This window comes from Phalacrocorax aristotelis, chromosome 3 (assembly GCF_949628215.1).
Source record: "Phalacrocorax aristotelis chromosome 3, bGulAri2.1, whole genome shotgun sequence".
Lineage (NCBI taxonomy): Eukaryota > Metazoa > Chordata > Aves > Suliformes > Phalacrocoracidae > Phalacrocorax > Phalacrocorax aristotelis.
The window spans coordinates 91781744-91803242 of record NC_134278.1 but is presented as its reverse complement, the minus strand read 5'-3'; the positions used below and the strand labels follow the sequence as shown (position 1 = coordinate 91803242).

The window sequence follows — 21499 nt, the reverse complement described above, 5'->3', positions numbered from 1 at the left end:
CCTCTGGCCGGTTAAACCTCACTGGCTTCCTGTTCTCCCCTCCAGCAAAGCAAGTGTAATATTTCTCTGTGCAACCCAGAGCAGAAGAAGCCTGGTGAAGCCAGACAACGCCATGCACTGCCCTGCCGCTTTGGGGAAGAATGGAGTTATTAGCCACAAGGAAGGAGGAATAGTTGGCCAGCATGTGGGGAGCATTTGCAACACTCAAGAGGGTCACATGCACCAATGCTTACAGAGGCAATTCAGAGACCTTTTGCATCCTTGTAATGCCTGGGTTCTGAATTACTTGTGTTTGCAACAGATTCCCTAGTGTTCATTAAGCATTTCACTGAGGAAGAGGAATCAAACAGGCATGTTGATGTAACACAGGCTCCAAGAGTTCACAAAGATGAGAACACGAGAGCGCCTTGCTTCCTCTGCCAGCAACTTCCTCTTCCACGCTCACCTACCTTGTTGGGTTCCTGCAGGCCACTTGACTTGCCTTATGACACTACTGCAATACATAGTTGCTGCAAAGTCACTTTCAAAAGCTTTTCTTTTAAGTACCTGGGCACAAGGGCCAAAATTAATAGGTTGGCGGGTGGAGGGGATGGGACTGGAACACATGACACAACATGCCTTATTGCTACTTCAAAGCATGTCTGTTCAAGGCTGAGAGCGCAATATTTTATATGGGATTTTACCATCTTTATCACAATTTTGGGTTTCTCTTTAACAGCCACTATTGTTTAAGTGATCTTTGCTTTGAGTGGTGGTGAAATGGAGCATAGTTTAGAGGACTAGTTTAGATCTTCAGTTCTAGGAGAGAGATTCACCTGTGACTACGTGGGTGTCTTTTGCAGCAAGCAGGCAACAAAGCAGTATGAACCTACACTTACATTTAAAATGTCAATAGGCTGAACTCATTTCAAACCATGTTTTGGACGTGGTCCATGTTTAAGACACAAGGCGCTAACACCAGAATAACGTCAAAATTGCTTCTTGCCCTTAAAAATCTTCTGTCCGCTCAACTCTCATAAGTTATTTAACTATGCTCAGCAAGAGAGTTCCCGTCACATTCCTGATAGAAGTCCGTGCTCTGATCTCTACCTGAAATACAGCTCGCTTCCAAGCTGCCGCCTTTCCTCCTCCATCCTGCAAGTATGCAGACAGCTCAAGGTACCCTTTGAAAGAAGAGGCCTGAAGTACCACGATAAATGCTCCAGTCCCAGACTTTGTGGGGCTGGCCTTTGCTCCCCGATCCACAGAGGCTATCCCAGCTGTTGTGACAAATGTACCACCTTGATTTTTCCCCATCTAATATTTGGCTTTACTCTTAGCCATGATTCACCTGGATCCTGCTGCTGCTGTATGGAGCAGCTAGGGGAGGACCATTAGCCTCCAAAGAGTTCAATAAAACCTCCTCCTTTTTCTGAGTTGAGAAATTGTTCATACCATACTGAGGCAAGAATTGAAGTCTTGCCTCAAAGTGTGCAGGTGGGGAGGACAAGCAGGGCATAGGTTAAGGGTCAGGTAGCAGGTGGCTGCTTGAATTCATGCTTACAGGGTAGCATAGGAACCAAGGCGGCTCCTTCCCTGGTTGAAGCAACACCTATTGATAATCCCATTACGCATTTCTCTATTTCTCTTTCTAATCCAGGCTCAAAGAAGCCTTTCTTTAATATTCAGCTGAAGAGGTACCCAACATGCCTCTCAGCTGCTGAAAACACCGAGGCACAGGCACTGCCCACCGCCTCACCAGAGATTCACCTGCATGCTTACTTAGGTCCACCCACTCACAAGGCTCTTCTTCACTTCTGATCCCTTCCTCATTTTGCCTTCTTTCCCCCCCCAAATCAACTACCTCACCTAAATCCCAACCGCTAGAAATGCGCTAAAATTGAACCACTGTTTTATTTATGTCCTACATGAGCAGAACAGGGGAGCATTTTCCTCCAAAACCCTTCAGACAAATGAACATGGGGCATTGCAGACACAAGCAACTATAGCGCAGGAAAACATATGAAACTAATGCATGCTGTTTTGACATACAGACTACTAGCTACGAGAGCACTGTACCCTTTCTGGCATTATGTCAGGACTTGGTAGAGTAGATGGGAGCAATTCCTAGAGCAGTTGTGCTCAAGTACAGGCAGGGAAATGGAGGGAAGAACAGCAAAACAGTGTGAGTACGCAGCAGGAGAGGGCAAAGCAACGCAGGAGGGCTGATGTGCAGGAGGTGGCAGCACCTAATCGTTTTTAAAACGGCTGAAGGCTCAAAAAACACGAGCATTCTCATGACGCAGTCAGGGGCTTTGTTTCTAACTTCTTAACTAGCCAATGTTTTGTTATTTTTAATAAATAACATCTAGTTGCACCTATTTTACATTGTCTCAAAAATAGCAATAGTAAGCACTAAACTAATTTTTTTAGAAAGATGCGGTGTCGCTTCCAACCTAAACTAGGCAACAGGTATTAGGTTTCCCTGCCCTGTGTCAGCAATAGGGAAAGAATTATGACATGTGCCTCCTTGCTTCATCGGTGTGGTTAAAAGGACAGACACGGATTGCTATTAAAGCTTATTCACAGACTTTCTTCTTATCTCCAATCCACCATCAGATACTTTAGAGGTGTGTACTAGGAGCAGATTTGCTTGCCATACTGCTGTTCAGTCTGGACAGACTGTAGTCATCGATTCTACTCCAGCCAGAACACTTGCGCAGAAGATACACACAAAAGTGCATATTGTTGCTTTCTAAAAGGTATTTTAAAATTTCACATTTCTCAATGACTTCTTTAATGTCTAAAAATTGCTGTCAAATCAGTTGGTCTGTGCAAGGTTTTAAGCAGCATGACAAGCATACTAAGTATTTTTTAAAACTTTTCTCCATGACAAAGGCCATTCAGAGTAAGTCTTACTGTCTTTACTTTCTCAAGTACTTCTCTTTTAAGCAGAACTTGTGTCTTACAACTTAGTTAAAAATTCTATTTTTCGAGGCAGAGGTGATCTAGTCCCCCCGCCCCTTCCCATTCTGTTACAACTTCACAGGACCCTGGATACACAGGGAACCCGTCTCAGGCACAGGATTTGCTGTCCTCACTCATCTGCCACAAGACAGCCCATGAATTCAGGGATAATAGCATCCGCACAGCAGAAGATGCAGGAGGTATTCACTGAACTTCTGAGCTGCACCTAATAACCACATGGACCCTCCTCCTCCCACACACCTTGCCCTCCAGCAGACATTAACTTTTCTTTTTCATTAAACTACTGTTGTCTTCTACTGCCTATTTACCTTGCACGCTTTTCTGAGAGGAATTCCACTGTAAATACATACAGTAAGTGTACAAAAATGGAACCTGAGAAGTGCTGTTAACTGAACTGAGAATTTTCACACTTAGATGTATTCACAGGAGGACACCTTTTTTTCAGTTGTACTACCTATGCAACAAGTATACAGCGTGAGACTTTTTTTTCCCCGTAATGTAGGAAGTAGAAGAATTTCTGCTAGAAATACAAATTTACCAATACAAGTAAGCAATTGAATTGCTCCCCTACGTTCACAACATTAGCCTTCATAAGAAAGGAGCAGCACGCACCACTGCTGTGTAGCGATGCCCCTGCTGTTAACCACTGTAGTGTTGTAAAGGGGCAAGGTAGCACAGGGGCTGCAAGTGACAAAGTGACAAGAAATCCACTTTTGTGTTCAGCTGTAACTTGTGCTCTACCAGAGCGTACTCTACCAGGAGTACGTTGAGAGTCGTGGGTCACCTTTAACAAGTAATTTTCTTCTGCACGCGTCAATATTATCTCCCATGGAAAAATGTGAAACATTTATAAATACCTTTATGGAAAGGCAAAAGCAGACATTCTCGATCAGGCAGGAAGCAAAGGGTTCTTTAAAACTGTTTAATTACATGTTTCGGGTAAGCATAGACAATACAGGAGATTTACCACACTCTTAGGTATTTCCATTCTTTTCTCTAGGCTTGAACTATTCATTAAGGATGTCTTTCAGTCAACATCCTTGCTCAATCACTTTTGCTGCAAAGAAGGGTGCTGGAATAGGACTATTGCAGGAAACTTCATTCCATCAAGGCATGATTTTCTGTGGGCTTTTTTTCTCCTTTAATAACCACCTACTAGTTGTTGAAGATATTCGGAGAGAACCCTGCCTTCCAAGATGCCCTGAAGAATGTACTGAAACCAAACGGTTGGAGTCCTAGAAATGCTGAAGCCCTAGAAATACTTCAATCAATACCAATATGTATGTTGTAGAGCTGAAATTCTCTTTTTCATTGGCACTGTGCCACTGATGCCTGGCTTGTGTCCGGACACTTCTACATCAGTTTTGTTTTCTTCTTCTTTCATTAGCCTTTGGTCTTCTTCCCCCATTTTCTTTCGTTGCTGCGCTGCTTCTCTTTTATTTTTCTCCCTTTCTGCTACCTGTTGTTGTCTGCAATTAAAGAAAATGTGAACTGCTAAAGAACACGAGTCCAATTTTCAGCATACTTTAAGTTCCTGTCAGAAATGGGTTATAATTAATAATTTGCCCAAATATTTTGCAATCTAAAAGCCACTCAGTTCTCAAGGATTCAGTGTGTCAGGGAGAACGTAGGACAGTTGTAAGGCCCAGAGCTATTTAGACAAATCTAATGCTTCAAGCAACAATACTAGCTGTCTTTTTCAAAATCAGACCAAAACAATTTGACTTGCCTAGGACATTGGCTTGTGTCCCTCCTTCCCCTCAGCAGAGGCATCAGAAGCTATCCTCTTTGTAATGCAAGTACTACAAACATTTTCTTCATGATCAGATGAGGTGACAACTTCTAATGTTCCTTTTCATGTATTCAGCATCTGTGTTGTATTCTATTGCTCAGTACAGATAGAAACAATAGCCTTTAAGGAAAAAAAAATTAAAGTCTACAGTTGTGTATCCTTTTAGCATTATTTCTTATCACTGCTATAAAACCCCAGACATCATTACCTGCTAGCTCAGAGAATCTGTCGACAGAAATAGGTTTCTAATTTCAACAAATACATGGCTGACTAGAGCAAAGGAAAAAAGTAACCCCCAAATCCACTTGTTTTATTCCCCACTTCAGCTAGAACACATCACTGAGTGGCGCTGGGGCAACAACTGGATCCATACTCCAAGTGGCACGTTACAGCTCTCTCCTCGATTGCATAAGTAGTAACAGAATGATGTTAGGAGGTCGCTCCGGCTTCGCATTCAGTTTATTAGATTAGAAAAATCTGTCAAGCTGCTTGCAAGAGGGCTTAAAAATAAAAATGAAGCTTCATTAGTTTGAAAAGGTGAAATTTAACACAGATTCCGTAAGAATAAAGATGTGCTTATTAAAAGAGAATCAAGAATTCTCATTGACAAGGCCGTAAGGAGTTAACTTTCAACATGCCTAAACTACCCGTGCGCATCCACATAAGTGTGTAAAATGCAGAGAATTAAAAGCTGTCATCATTGGATGCAGCCGTGTCTGGTAGATGCCAACTATGGACAAACTGGGCACACAAAACTTAGAAGTATTTGAGGTACAAAGGCTTCATGTTATCTTTGGACTGGGCAGGACAGGAGAGGGACTGCACTTATTCAGTACCTTCACGGTTTCCCTTCATTGATTATTAATGGCCAGAAGTTTCCCTATGCTCTGTTAAGCTGCTCTGCTGTCTGTCATGGAAGAATGAAATTAGTAATTTGCATCAGGATCTACCTCCCAAGTTAACGGAATTCCCAACGGTGTTTTTGAGGTGATGTCCCACTGTTGTACATTCCACCAGAAGGCCAGGTAGGTGACAGTGCTGTCAGTCTAGCATATGCAGAGTAATAATGTTTGCCACTTTACAGTAGCAGATTTTTGTATGTTCCCTGCACCTCTGAACTGATGCAGAAAGGAAGACGGTATATGCGCACTAGCCTGCATGTAAAGGCAGCGGTATTCCAAAAAGCCACATGAGGCGTTAAGCAGTGCTGCTATTCATTTGCAATTCTGAAGCGAGGACAGTCACAGCAGATCATGTTTCTGCCCCACCCTATAAACTGCACAACACACAACTCCTCTGCACAGAGAGGTGGTTTCCATGCACTCCGCTGGCTGAGTAATTTTATTGGACTCCAGTAGCATCCAAATGAGAGGAGACCTTCACATTACCTCAGACAGAGGAACTGAAGTCACTGAAAAATAAATACAAGCAATAAATACAACCACAAAGTGATTACCTTTTCACTGCTCTTTTACTTGGTCATTATTCCAAACATTGATCTCTATTCCAAACTTCCTATGCGTATTCAACATAAAGCTACGACCTTTCAGGCTCAGAAAAGGTTTCGTTTCTCAATAAAGAGGCACCTATGATGAACTACAGCCACAGGTGACTCATTCTTTCTGGGTTCCAAAGCAAGAATTTGAGCGGAGTTTGGATGGAATGATGCAAGCTGTTTAAACCAGGGAAGTATTCATTCCTGATGTCAGCCTTGCTTTGCATTCCTAACACAATTTATGCCCGGAAAAACCCAACTCACTGGTTAACAGAACACTAATTATAATCACTGTTAGCACACTCTTAGCAGACCTTCTTATTCCAGCGTGTTTTTACTTACTGTAGACCTACTGAATAACTGTAAGAAGAACGACTTCATACTATTCTTTTACTTCAACACGATTATAAATGCACAAAAAACATTTTCACACACGAGACATTTTATACAGTGCTGCTTATTCAGCCAAAGAGCATTTAGCTTGACTGTTCCTGTTGGGAAAAAAAATAAATTCGTTGGCATTTAGACAGTCTAAAGGTGCAGATAGGTATCTACAATTTGCAGAAGCAACCAAGTTCTAACTAACTTCAATTAACTGAAAATCCAGTTTAAAGGAAAATCCATTTTATCGTCCACTATGTTGATCACTGCCTGGAAAATTTGGGTGCATCTCAGCCCAGAATCTGCTGGGGAGTGGGGAAGAAAGAGACTACAGGAACTTTGCAGGCACTAGTAGCCTACTGCTCAGCACTGTCTTCCAGAACGCTTTGGTTTCCAGGAAGCCGTATTGGGCTTATTTCAACTGCTACACATAAATACCAAGCCACCAGAGAAAAGGTCACAGGATATAGTCTTCCCTGTTACTTAACGGAACACAGCCCTCCATTTCTACACAAAAATGATTCCAGTCTAAGACACTTCCAGATATTAACTGAGCACCAATAGGTACCCAGACACAGGCAGCTAAGGGAGATCCTTACTTTTTCTGCACATGGATTTCATTCTCAATAAGCACTGCTGGAGTACAGTCAGCATTAAAACGGCTGAAGGCTCAAAAAAGCATGTATTTTTGTTCTTAAAAACTAGGATCACAGAAACATCTCCTGTGTCTAGTTTAAACGAGTTGAAGATGTTGTTGTGTCAGCTTGAGGGTTTCTAATGTTATTTTTAACTCTTTCAGAGGGAAATGAGCACGCACATGTCGCCCTCCGTGAGCGAGGATGCCGTGCCCAGGCTGAAGCCCGCGCTAACCTCGAAGCTTGCATGCCGGAGTTGAGCACAGAGAGGCGTCACCCTGTGAAGGCTTGGTGTGTTGTAGCAGCTGGTGCTGTGAGGTCTGGCGGCTGGCAGCAGGGGGGAAGCGGCTGCTGGGGGGTTCCCTCATTTGCATAGCCCAGCCCCCTCCGCGTGCATCGGAACGCCTGGGTCCCCCCTGTGGCAGTTTTTGACCGGTCCCTGCCAGTTGGGTCAACGGACCCAGCGCAGGCGGCGGATCCCGCTGGGGCTCCTCTGCCTGGGGTAAATCCCTTGGTATTTGTGATTCAGAAGAGGTGAAAACCGAATCTACGGGTCTCCTTAGACAACCTTCAGGAGCTGTGGGCTGCAGATGGGGGGGCGCCCCCCTTGTCTGCTCCAGTGACTGGTCCCATTGCTGGTCAGAAGTGGAACAGCTTGAACAGGTGAATCTGCCATTTCTCTCCTGGCCGTTGTGGGAGCTGTTTCGGGGGTGAGGGAGTACCTTGAACTCACTGGTTATATTGACGAACTCTCGGTTGCCTAAATATGGGACCGAGGCTGGCTCAGACATGGGTGTCTACATTAGAGACATCCATGCTTAGTCAGATGAATCCCACCCCAATCTCCTGTGCTCCTCATCAGGTCTATGACAGCTCTGCTGTTAGCCTTTACTGAAGCCAAGTACGGTTTCTGTCTCTTTTCTTTTTCTTTTCTTTTTTTGTTTTGTTTTGTTTTGTTTTGTTTTGTTTTTGTTTTTGTTTTGTTTAACAGAAAGGAAACCCAGTCTTAGACATTCATTTGCGGAAGAAAGTTTGTGTTTGAAGATCACGCTTGGATCTTCAAGTAAGTCTAATTAGATGCCTCTTCCTCTCCTGTTCATCCCTCATAGGCTTGGGCACTGTCCGTTTGTCCTGTTTCTGAGGACCGCTGCCCAAGGCACCTAGCATTGCACATGGACAGCCTGTATCTCCCGTTGCACCGTGAATTTTGTTAGCAGGAGTGAAGAATTTTTAGGGTATAAGCTAACTGAATTGCACTGAAGTGAAAAAAGTGCTGTATAACTTCCAAGAGATAAGAACGGAATACAATTGGAAGACAAATATTTTCAGCAAAAGATGCTGAAAAAGCATCTTTGAAAAATTATGAGCATAGCGCTATCGTTTTTTATTTAGGATTTTTATATGTTTTAGATTTAGAGTTTGAATTTCAACAAATTGAGTTGAATTGGTGTGGATAACATATTCAAAGGGCCACGTATTTCTTTCAAAGAAGAATAAACAAAGTAGCACCTGCAAAGACTGTTTTGGCTTTCAAGTGTTTTTGTATTTTTGAACCCAAATCTGCAAGTTCCTGTTAAATTAAAGTGTTCTAGAAAAATGTCACAGATTGTATGATCCACCCTTTCTAAAAATTATTGTTGATGTTGCTTGGTTGGGCTGAGGCCCCTCAAGATATATATCTCCTTTTGTTCAGAAGACTCTCGGGCTGCAGCAGGCACCCAGACATCACAGAGATAATAGAGGATCCCGAAAAGAAGTCAGCAAGTTACAAAGGAGGAATGGGCAAGTAAAAGGCGAAAGCCTGAATCCCATCTGTCCTAAGCAATGATCTGCTCAGCTCTGGGCTGGTGGCACAGGCCACCTACAATTCAGGGTCTCGGGCACAAATCTTGCGCACTTAGGTGCTTATGTCCTTCCTCACAAAGGAAAAGAACATTAAAAGGAGATGCCTGTTACTTAGTTCAGTAAAGGGAAAAGAAACTTCTCCTTAGGTCTGTTTGCCTCTTTTGGAGGCTGGACTTGAGCACAAAGGAGACGAGTGCCCTAGCAGCAGGCCGCTGAGCAGGCTGAGGGGATGCAGGGAGTCTGCTCCCAGGGAAGCTCTTCCACTTTGTATAATCTAGTTACTCTTGTACTGGGGGTTTGAAGCCAAGTACCCAGCAGGCACACCATAACTCTTCTCTCTCTCTCTCTCTCTCTCTCTGGCCCATTAATTGTCCTGATACCACTCCAGATCTCCTGAAAGTGGGACGCCAACTGTTAAAGGGAGATTCTCGCCTCAGGACGCCTGCAACCTCAAGCTCAGCCTCGCGCGTGGTCCGTGAGAAAGCCACGGCTCCAACTGCAAATCTGAGTAAGTAGGGGATGCAGATATGGGACTTTTGCAGGGAGCGCCTCAGCCGCTGGGCTGTTGGACAAGGTGAGACCTGTGCCAGCCAATTCACCTTTTAGTGCCAAATGCCTTTTGATAGAGATGCAGGTCTCCTGGGGACTGTGGGGACATGCTCCTCCTCCATCTGGAAAAGGTGGCTGAGCTCCTGGTGTAAGAAGGGCACTGAGGTTTAGAGGTCAGAGTTGAGGCAGGTATGGAAGATGGCAAGAGCTGTGATCTTTAGTAAAAAAAAAAAAAGTCTTTTTTATATTTAAGAAGCTTTTTTTCTCTCTTCTGCTCATTCGTTATGGAATATGAGTCAAATAAGAGAAACCGATGCTACACACACTGCACGCTCTTAAGTATCTGTTTTAAAATATGTGTGAGGTCAAGCTGGAGCAGGCTTTGCAATTTGTGTATCTACTGCAGCAAATGTTCTGCTCTTTCTGGCTGTTTTCCATGGTTTTCAGCCCACTTCACCTGTACGGAAGGAAATACTGTGCCTATGGAAAGGCCATTATAAATCTTCTCTTAGGAGATTTTTTTTTTTCTTGGTGCTCTGCTTGTAATTTACAATCTGTATTATTTATGCCAATGTTGAAAATAGTTTTCTGATGCCCTGGTTAAAATATTCTGAACATCCTCCAGCTACATTCTACTATGAGCACTTCCACCAAACATCCGTTTTTATTTAAAGTAATTTTTCATGACATAACATGCATCATAGCCAGAATCCTGTGTTGCTGTTCAATGGTTTTCTTTACAGTTTTCCAGCTGTATTCCTCCTCCCCATGATAGAGTGTTGCCAGACTGATTAGAATACACAAATTGTATTCCCTTAATCTTCCTTCATAAACAGTGCCCTGTAATCCTGTCATCATTGTTGTTGACCAAATCAAAACATTAAAGAAAGCCTTTCTCTCAGGCTGAACAAAGACAATCTTCAATCTAAAATATTTAGAATGCTTAGAGATATTTTAAGGCTTTAATTAATGTACTTAATTTAATTCAATAAATTTTAAATTTATTTTTAAATTTTAAAATTTATATTTTAAATTTATTTAATTAAATCAATTTATTTAATTTTATTTTTTAAATGTAATTTTTTTAAAATTAAAAAACGGAAAGGATTTAGTTTTAATTAGGAATTAGTTAAATTAAAGCAATAAAAATATCAAAAGACTTGTACCCCTTTTTTAAAAGAAGAAAGGAATTTGACAGTTTTCAAAATTAAAGCATCATTTCAGACAGAAAGTAGAAAATTCTGTTTTTCCATTATCTGGCCATGTTTGAATTAAAATCAGAAATAGTTTCAGTGCTCTCTGAACTTTGTATTTTGGTGACCAAATCAGTCAGAAATTTTTTTTTTGTGCTTTAGAGTGACATCTTTTAATCCTTTTTGAGCAGTGTTGAGTGGATATGTCTCTATATTCCTTCTGTTTATATATCTGTATTTGTATGCAGGCATAGAAAGCTAAGGGAATGTCTTTATCTTAGCCATGCAAATCTGACTGATTTGGTTTCACTGTGGTATATGGACATTGGGGAAGTTGGTGGTTAATGGGCTCAACAGTGGAAACTCAGCCATAAACAACTAAGCAGGACCTTGCAGATAGCGGTGGCATTTTGAACATTTGCTTGCTTTTACGTACCTAGCTATATAAATCCTGGGGAAGCTGTGTTTTAGATGCCTTCAATCTCTTTTGGTCCTCACCTGTCGTTATGATTCCGAGATTAGGAAGAGCCTGGAAGAAGGGGGAAATGCATGCCCAGTCCCTGTTCCAATAAATAAACCACAATTATGAAAAGAAAATAAAACCCAGCATCTGATAGAGCAACTGGACAGAGGTTGCCCAACTTTGCCCAAAACTCTAGATTGTAGAACTTACTTTTCTCAGGTGTGTTGGGTGCAGGGGTTAGGCAGGGTCTCCTGATGGAGGCAGGGGAGCTGTGGGAAATTCAGGCCTGTTTGGATTCCACTATGTATGTAGCAACGGGTGACAAAGACGTGCAGGCACCCTAAACTGGGTGAATCTGTGGAGGAGCTGGAGAAGGCCCTGATAAGCTGAGAGGACAGGAACCCCATCTCCTCCCCTGGTTCTTACAGCTGGACGCAGTGCGTGTCCCAGGTGGTGTGATGGGGAGATGATGTGCAGCCTCCTCCCAGTTCAAAGCTAAATCTGGCCCTGCAAATCCCAGGTGGATCCTTTCTCCAGTAAAGCAGAGAGCAGAAGAGAGCTTTGCTTGGGCTGCTTTTGTGTGGACCCTGATGTCTTTTGTGTAGTGTGAAACACCCACCCTGGTCTTTGGAGAGGAGCCAGGCACCGAGCTCTTTTAAAGCTGACCTGCTTCTAGGCATGCCCAGAAACAAGAGTTTCACATAGCTGAGACACTCTGCTGATTGAGAGTGGGATTTCTCAAGTGAGGTGGCAGATAGGGAGAGCGCTACTTCCAAAATTCCCCCCGTGGAGCTGGGGCCCTGGCATCCTTTCATAAATCCTGCTCCAGCCGCTGCAAGGTGGACATCGCTTCCCCAAGGAGCTTGAAATATATTACTTTTAATGTGTTGTAACAAAACAGTAGATGTACCTTATAATACCGTATCTTAGGTGTACTGTTATGTAAGCTGTGTTTAAAGGAAATGAAAATTCTGCAGAGTTTGTTTTGTATTTTATTTGGATTACAAGCCTCGTCTTGCTTCCATGTTGAGGCATTTCATTACAGGTCGTCTGTTCCTCCCTTCTGAAATTCTCTAAGTAATAGGAAGTTGTTGGCTTTCGAAGTCTGGGCACCTGGCACGCTGTGAGTCTTTGCTCAAGTTGGCAGAATACGGTGTGACCGCAAACCCTCAAGGATTAATAGGCTGAAAAAGCACAGGCTTCATGTCTGTCCTTAGTGTTCCTTAATGCTAAGAGTGCTACTGGGGGGAAAAACAAGCAAATGACAGCAGTCGTAACTTGACATTCATTGCTTTGAGACCCACCTTGTCTTTCTTTATAACTATAGAAATATAGTTTAGGCAACCTATCAATATACTGGGTAGGGTTTTACTGTTCGTTTCAGTAGATGGCACTTGATCTCTATTAGTTTTTTGTAATAATTTCAAGGTGTGCGGTTTTCTCTTCCCTGTTGAAAACATGTAAAACTGATTTAAAAATTTTTATGCACATTATAATGAAAACCATGTGCCTTATATTAAGGGTGATTGTGCAAAAGCTTTCAGCTGAATCAGGTTTAGTATGTGATTTCATGCGTTTGCATATATGCTGTGGACACATACCTGCAGCATTTGCTGCTGTGAATGCATGCCTGCGGGGTTTGTTGCTGTGCACCAGCCAGCCTCTCTCCTCCTTGTGCATTGGAACCAGATTTAGGAGAAGTGTTGAAGAGGCCTCTGAAAACCCTTTGTTAAACTTCTGCCGCCAACATAACGGGACGGCTGGGATGTTGACCTAGTCTATGACGGAGTTCACTCCCTTTCTGTGTCCTGTTAAGTCATCCCTGCCAAAGATGATGTTTTCTAGCTTCTAAAAGTACTTCTGACCAGCCTATTCATTTCTATTCAAGCACACCAGGTAGTACTGCCAGGCATATGAGAAAACTCCTGAGGTGACACCACATGCTTCCTTATTAAAGACTTGTCCGTAGGTGGATTTACACATCACAGAGGTTTTTCCAAAACTGTCATACACAAGTTGAGTATCATGTTATACATCTATTGGTATTTCTTGAACCTCCAGTCTCAATGTTTCTAATGAGGTTGGAGTAGCAAAGTAGCATCCTTCCATCTCTGACCGAAAGAGCCTTTTGGTTTGAACAGAAAGATAAGTTGTCCAGACTGTTCTCTTCTCCGTGAACATGTGTTCCCCCAACAAAGGTCATTTCGGGATGAGAAGGGAAAATTGCTGGGAGCTGTTCTAAAGTGGTGTTAGAAGAGCTCAAACTGCATATAGAATCACAAAAAATAATTAGGTCAGGCGAATTTCCGTACGAAGAATCTCTGTAAGGTATATAAAGCAGGAAAAAAAACCCCACCTTGTAATGCTCTTTGTCTGTTCCAACATCTGCTCGTGGCTGCTCTGCAAATCCATGAATTAAAAACAATGAAGAAAAATGCTGGCTCAGGATACAGTGATATGCAGAGTCTACATGATGGCTCTCAGCCAATCTCAGTAATTAGTTTGTAGTGACTGTTTTTAGAGATGAGCTTGACTGACTGCGGTTTCACAGCATGCACAAGCCACATTCCATATTTATTTTGAGATCTGCAGTGCTTATACTTTGCATGAATGCAGTTCAGATCACTACCAAAGCTATAGTATTTAGATGAGATTGGAAAACTGCTTAATGAGATAAATTTTGATTATTTGATAACAAACTTTCTTCCAAAGTAAGAAAAGCAGGTGACCTAGATGAGCAAAAATCAAGATACATAATTAGTTTAGATCACACAACCAGCAGTATGAACTGAGGGGTTCAAGTAAAATCAAGTTTAGTTCTAAATGCAGGGAAGCAGGATCTGCGTTGAAGTTCTTCCCCAAAGTCTTCTGCCTGGTATTGAGCTGGAAGTCTCCTCACCCAGCAGGTTTGAACAGTTGATGGTCACCCACACTGAAAGTTTTGCTCCACGTCTTCTCTGACTGCATGTCTGCCAGCTGCCAATTTATCAGCTGTTACTGCGCTGTGCAATCAGCTGCAACATGATTAACAGATCTGTCTGATGAGAGAGCACAGGCAAGCAGTCAGGTAGATGTCCACCCAAGAGTGATAAGTGATAGCTTCTTTGGCCAGCGCAGTGGGATAGGGGAGGGGATGCTGATGCCAGGCATTGCTGTGCTCAGGTTCTCACTGTCATTCTGGGAGCACAACTTGCAAGTCTGAGCTTGATGACTAAACTGCATATAAAATAAGAGGGGGTGGTTAGGTACTACAATCCAAGATTCACAGCAGAGAGCATGCCAGGCAGGAACGCACCTCTCCCAGTCCACAGGAGAGGCCAGAGAGGCGTGCCCGTCTCCCAGATTTGGCCACCTACTTGTACCCTGCTTGCGCCCATGCACGTGCCTCACATTCACTCTGAACCTCTGTACCAGAGCCAGACCACCTCTGTGAGTGCCAGCAACCAGCACGTTTCATTGCTTTGAACTATGGCCAGCACTGGTGCTACCACCCACCCTGTTTTGTGTGGCAGCTGAGCAAGTAGAGCTCGGGGAAAAGATCTGAGTTCAGTGCCCTCCTTAGACCAAAGGAGTTCAAATCCACACCTCTCACAAGAGTTCTCAACCACTGCAACCTACAGAGCATCATCAGCTTCCTCCAATGGCTTTAGACCTCGTGGTAGTAGAGGGTATCTGTCGGACATGGGCAGCGGCAGAGCACGTGGGAGCAGCTTCTCTGTCACACAAAGAATAGAGCAGTCTACGTGGAGGAGAGTCCTGATCCTTGCTCCCAGGATTATATCTGCATTTACGCAGTTACTGTTGGATGTGAAATTTATAGCAAAGTGCAAGGCAAGAGTCTCATGTATAGTAATAGTAAATCGCATAGTAAGTCAAAGGCCAGGGGCTGGAACAAAAACACGCTGTCAGCTGAGCTTGACACTGTGAATTGAGTACATTCCCTGCTGGCAGCCTTTGCCCTCAACATGGGTCATTTTTTAAAGGGTGTTATCTGAAGAAAAGCCGGAAATGCTGAAGCAAGACTTCATCACTTCTGAGCAGCTTCTTTTTCTTACATTTGTTCGTGCATGTGAGCAGTCTGGTTTTCTTTCCTAGATTGCTTGTGGTGTACAAAAACAATCTTGCAGGAACAACCCCGTATTAAATAGAAAAGAAGTAGCATTAATGTTTCCTGGAAATATTACTGCTTACGCTGTGAAAGATTGAAACTGGAGATGTAGCTGTGAGTTAAAAGTTTTAAGATAAATTAAACTTAGTCTTTTAAAAATACAGATTCTTTCAATAAAGGGCATTACAACTGAATTATCTCTACTTTTCCAGCTGTTTCTAATGGCTTTGCTGGAAGTTCTTATGCAGTCAGGCCCCCTCTCTTCCCTTGGGGTCTCTAAATAAAGCTATCTACAGGGACAGCATGCTACTTATTCCTCTAGCAGCTGCACTGGAGTGGTGAACTTATTTTGCGTTTTCGTCTCTTTGCTGTGTAACAGGATGCTTTTAAAGGCACGGAAGCTCAGCAAATTGAAGTGTTTTACATTCTGAGGACAAGCTGTCTCTGTCAGCGCTGTTTCATTTACAGCTCTGATTCACTGGGTGACTATATGCAAACCTAGCATCAAGAATGATTTTTATATCTATATATACACACACATAGATATTTATTAAGAGGTCATGTTTATGGAGTCAGAAGATAGGTAGTTCTGTGGTTTCTATATTTTGGCAGCTATGAAAGAGTGGTGAAGTTGCAAATAAGAAAGACTTACACAAAAAGACTAAATTAGCTTAAAAGATTTACTAAACTCAGGTGCATCCTGAGTTTTAGGAATCCAGTTCTGCTCAGCTGTCAGTGTTCCTGTCACAGGTATTACTGACACTTCTTCCTTTTTTCTATGTTGTAACCTTACCATTTAGATAGCACATGGACAATCAAATGCACACAAGAAAGTTTGAGCTTTATTCTTATAGAAGGAAAAATATTACATGCTCAAGTGCAAGCAAAATTTGACTTTTGAGGCCAGAAGACCATGCCACAGGGTATCCAACCATCTGTAATGGCTATAAATAGCAGACTGGGATGCTATACTCCAGGCATGCATGTATGGTTATTGTGTGGATCTGTGTAAGAAATGTATATACTGGCTCCATATACATAAGTACGTATGTGATGTGGTTGCATACTGTCCTGGCAGACCAAGTATACCTAAGCTGTTCTACCTTGCCCAGCCAATTGCAGTGCTGTGGCAGGACGGTGTTAGCTCCCTAAGCAGTGGTCCTCCAACCCATGGGGCAGATGTGCACACACGTCTGACGTACCGTCACTGCCTTTTCTGCCTCTGCCTGGGTTGTGCCAGCTGGCACTGCCTGCACTCCTCGTCATGGGCAGCACAGCATGCAGTCGTGGGGTTGCAGGCTCCCCTCTCCCCTCCATGTCAGCTAGAGCTAGGTGACTGTAGTGGTGCTGTCAGGGCAGCAAGGAGGCTAAAAGGCAGTGCAGAAAGCATGATGCTGTTTGCAGCACTCTCTTAGCTCAGTGCCGTTGCCCACTGAGCAATGAAGTGCAGGGACAGCACTTGGTACTGCACTATTTCACTCCAGTGTCTTGCAGGCAAGAAGCAATCCTGGAAAACGTTGCATTACTTTGTTGGCCATCACTGTGTTGTTCTTCCCGTTGCACAGAGCGGTGCACAGCTCTGCTCCTAGGGAGTGGGTGTGCTGCTGCTTGTAGCCTGCTGCAAGGTGGGCTGGGGCCAGAGTGACGGGCCTCTCAGTGTTGGATGCCACTACGCGTGGCATGAGCGTTTCCGTCAGAGCATAGTGCCAAGTTGTCTTGCCTGCCAGCACTGTGACACTGAGTGGCTGCAGCATGGAAATATATGTATGAATGAATTTCAACTGAGATACCGCTTAAGCTGATGACTCAATATGTGGTATCCTTTGTGGGAAATGGTGGGTAAGACAATCCTCTTAGTCAGGGGAGTCTCAGATCAGGGCAAAACAAGTGTTATAGCCAGTTCAGACAAAAGAAATGGTTTTTGAGAAATGGCAGCCTCTTTCATGGTTAATGCTGCTTAGGTGGGTTGTTCTGGGACTTAGATGTGTGAGCTTTCGCAATCACATTGTCACAGCGACAAACCTAGTCAACTGGGGTACAAGCCGTGCACATCACCATCAGTTCTGCAAAGGATTTAAGAAAGACTGTGCAGCTGAAGGTTTATCCACCCCAGTGGGGGATGATGGTATCTGCAGATGCATCATGGAAAATATAGCAAAAATGGGGTTCATGGTAAGTCTGCAGCTGCTGGCTGGGGGTGTCTGTGCGTGAGACGGTGCCCAGAAATTCTCAGGTGAGAGATGCTCCCCCCGACCAGCTGTTTAAAGGATGAGGGAAAGTTATTTCCATTCCCTCAGATTAAAGTCATCGTACAATATTGTGGCTTTGCAGTGTAAGGCCCAGATATGGTTTTGGACATCTGCCATTTGAGTGACAGACTGAAAAAGATCCTAACTTTAGGGTGGGTATTTTTCCAGGTGATAAGACTTTCTTAGTAGCTCTACCTACTACTGTTTGTAGCAAAATGAAAGCGGTTTTCCCTGTACATGCCAGGGCTTGGGAAATAAAAGCTGTGATCCATAGAAAGTCAGAAATCAGGTAGATGGCTTAACACCCCAGAAGCACTTGAGAGCCATGCGTGATTATTGGATTGATTTAAGGCTATTAGAACTGCTTTACTGTCCTTCTGTGTGCCACGAGAACCTGCATATGTGTGTACATATGCAGACACATATACCCTATTAGCCTATACACATTTATATGTACATATGCATGTATGTGTACATCGTCTCAGAAACCAAAATGGAAGCGGCTTTTCCCCCAGCGCGTAGTGTTTTCATATGGTTTAAAGCAAGCGAAATCTGCAGTTACAGTTGTGTGCTGCTGCAGGAGCCGTGTGAGCAGCCTGATTCTTGTATTGACGGCTGTAAGAAAGCAAACAGGTTGTCACAACAAATGTTCCTAGCCGTGTCCTAAAAGGGCTTCTTTAGTGTGAGGGGTTTGTGTCCAAATGGTTTTTCTCTGCTCTTGTTTAAGTGCCACTTCTGAAGAAATGTTGCAAATCCAGAACAAATCACGTGCTTGACATCAGGGATGTTGGAAAATTCACGCAACTGCTAAAATTCACACAGGATGGGCAAAGGGATGATGCCTGTTGTTCATTGTGATTTTTAAAACAGCCTTTGACTTATGATTTCCACTGTGTTTTTACTCGTCCCTTTTCTTTTCCAGGGGTTAAAACCAATTTTAGCTCTTCAAGCAACACAGGCTGTACCTCAGTGCCTGAAGCCCGTGTGTCGGCTGCTGGAAGCAAAAGGTCTTTTTCTCACAAGTAAGCAAAGCAATTTTTCCTGAAGAGTGAGAGAGTTGCTAGTGCAGAGAGAGACTACTATGTAAGGCCTTGCAGCTAATACATAAAATACCACTAGTGTGAGTTTTGAAACAATTTGGCTAACACTATGCTCTTGGGCAGCACTTACGCTGATGAGAACTGTAATATGAGAAAGGGGAAAAAAAAGCTATATTTTTTGAGACCAAAACATGTCAGTAGGCCAGATCAGCCGACAGGTATTTTTTTGTTGTTTGTTCATAACAAGTATGGGAGATACCCTCAGGTAAGACAGAAAAGACTTCAGCTGGAGTGGAGGAGGAGACAACTGGGTATATGTTGCTTAACAGCAGTACCTCTAAGAAGTTAACCTTAACCTTTTGGTCTTATCACTGTTTTCTCTTTGTAATAAACTGTCAGCTTGGCATGTCCCTTTCCAGGTCATGACCTTATTTTTTGTAGGAAGAAGTAGACAATATTGCCTTTGATGCTTTTGTATTCAACACCCTTGCCCAACCTTTCTGTAACTAAAACTATATGCAAATAAAAAAAAATATATAAATGAGTTATCTATCTAAACAAATCTTTCAAGAAAGATTTCTGTAAGATTTCTCCCTATCATTTGTGAAGTGCAAATCCAGAGAGCTTGTGAATGCAAGGGTGAGGACATTTGGGTGGAGCAGCGCACATTGTGCTCCACCCACAAAATCCCTGCTGGTTACATTTGTTGGAGTAGGTGCAAAGAGTTCAGATTGACAGGACGGGTTTCCTGCCCTTTGTGGAAGTGCTGGCAGGTAGGCCAGGCCGGGACTGGCAGTGGGATACCTCTATGCTTAAGTCACACAGATGTCTCTGAGGTCGGAGTGTGCCCCAGTGCACAGAGATTGGCAGAAGGATGCTTGATGAGCAGTTTCCTATCTGTGTCATGAGACTGTTAGAAAAATAAACATTACCTAAGCACTCTCTAGATTAAATCTAACCAGTAAAGGTACTGGACAGGGGTGTGTGTGTGCGTGTGTGTGTGAAAAATACTAAGTATAATATGAAGCCCTAAAATCACCTTACTTGCAGTAAGATTCTGTATCATTGCATGCATTTCTGTGCATTTAAATGTAACTTTAAATTAGAGCATCCTGACCCACTTAATTAGACAGAAGGCCTCTGTAATAATGCTCCTTCAATTGCATTGCTGCGTTACGCACAGTCTATGTGAATTCTGCCTCACCCAAGAGTTGATGCTGTACTGTACGAAGTGGAAGGAGAGGTCTCCTTTGCGATATGTTCTCTTTTAACTGTTTGACTCAACTTCCTCTGAAAAATCTCAGTGTTGTCACAAACCACAGTCCAGCACTTCATTGTAAAATAATTATAAAATCACCCAAACCACAGCAGTGTGATGAAGGTTTGCAGCAGCCACCTTCCTTATAAACTGTTCCATTTTCAGAGGAGGGACGAAACCAAGTTAGGGAATCTTGAGGAGAGTTCTTGCTTCATAGTGCTGTGGTATTTAAATTTTTATGTTCAAGCCTCTTTGGTTGGCTGGATTTGCCTTCTTCTTTTCTGAAACCAGCCCGTTCATTACAGTTTAGAAGAACCAATTCCATGAGAGGATGTAGGTAGCAGTGTAGCAGTGCAGGAAGACAAACCAAGTGAGCAAGCGAGGAACCCACCTTGGGAAGCTGTGCTCAGAGCACCTCAGTCCTTTGGCAGTTGCCAGCAGCACAGATACCAGTTGCTTTCAAGCCCACAGTCGACAGTCAGGTTATTTAATAAAGAGTGGGAAAAGAAAGGTAGATACGTATGAGGGAAACTGGAAGGAAGGAAGGAAGGAAGGAAGGAAGGAAGAAAAAAATCTGTGGTTTTCTTTGTCTATTTTAATACTATTTCAGCCTGCTCACAGTAGGGTTTGAACTATATCTAAGCAAATGAATGGTCAGGCATTGGAACAGGCTGCCCAGGGAGGTGGTAGAGTCGCCATTCCTGGAGGTACTTAAAAGATGTGTAGATGTGGCACCTCAGGGCATGGTTTAGGAGACTTGGTGATGTTGGGTTGACAGTTGGACTTGATGATCCTAGGGGTCTTTTCCAACCTTAATGATTCTATGGTTCTCTTCTATGATTCTATGAATAGTTGACAGTGGCAGCAGAAGCACCCTCTATGCCAAAGAGAGAAAGGAACAGTGGCTCAAACAAATCGGTTTTCATCACACACTGTGATCCCTCAGGCTGCTTGCCAAGGAGCATGAAAGCAGTCTTAGAGCAAACCTCCACGAGCAGGCATCTCTCTGCAGGTCTGGCCAGGGAAGGCTGAAGCGTGGTTCTTTTGGCACTAGCCCAGGCTGCAGTCCTCTCATTACTTAATGGAGTCAGAGGTTCAGGGAATGTGGATGATCTGGTGGAGTCAGTGGGAACCGTGCTAGCCACAGAGAAACGTGAAAATGGCCACCGTTTCCCTAGATCACATAATTCAGACTGAGAGCCCCACAGTCAGTGAAAGAGTGTGCAGTGGCTGATGACTTCAGGACTTTCTTCCCGGCCACTCACAGTTATCTACCTGTTTTAGTGTGTAGACAACTTTGTGCGTGAAATAAGACACATAATGAGTTGTGTGATAAAGATAATCCAGTATGCTTTAACCATGTTGGTTCTCCTCCAGTTGTGGCCTTCATGGTCAGAATAATGGATCCTTATCCAACAAGTCCAGACCCAGCCCACCTGCTTCCCGTGAAAAGGTCCCTTTGTCAACACTGAGCAAAAACCAGCCGAGTCCTGCGAACACCCGTCAGAATTATGGGGCTTCTTT

General features: G+C 43.3%; 1 protein-coding gene across 1 annotated transcript in view; it reads left to right on the top strand.

Annotated features, from left to right (window-relative positions):
• Nucleotides 1-21499, top strand: part of LOC142055648 (syntabulin-like) — a 76125-nt gene that overhangs the window by 10108 nt on the left and 44518 nt on the right.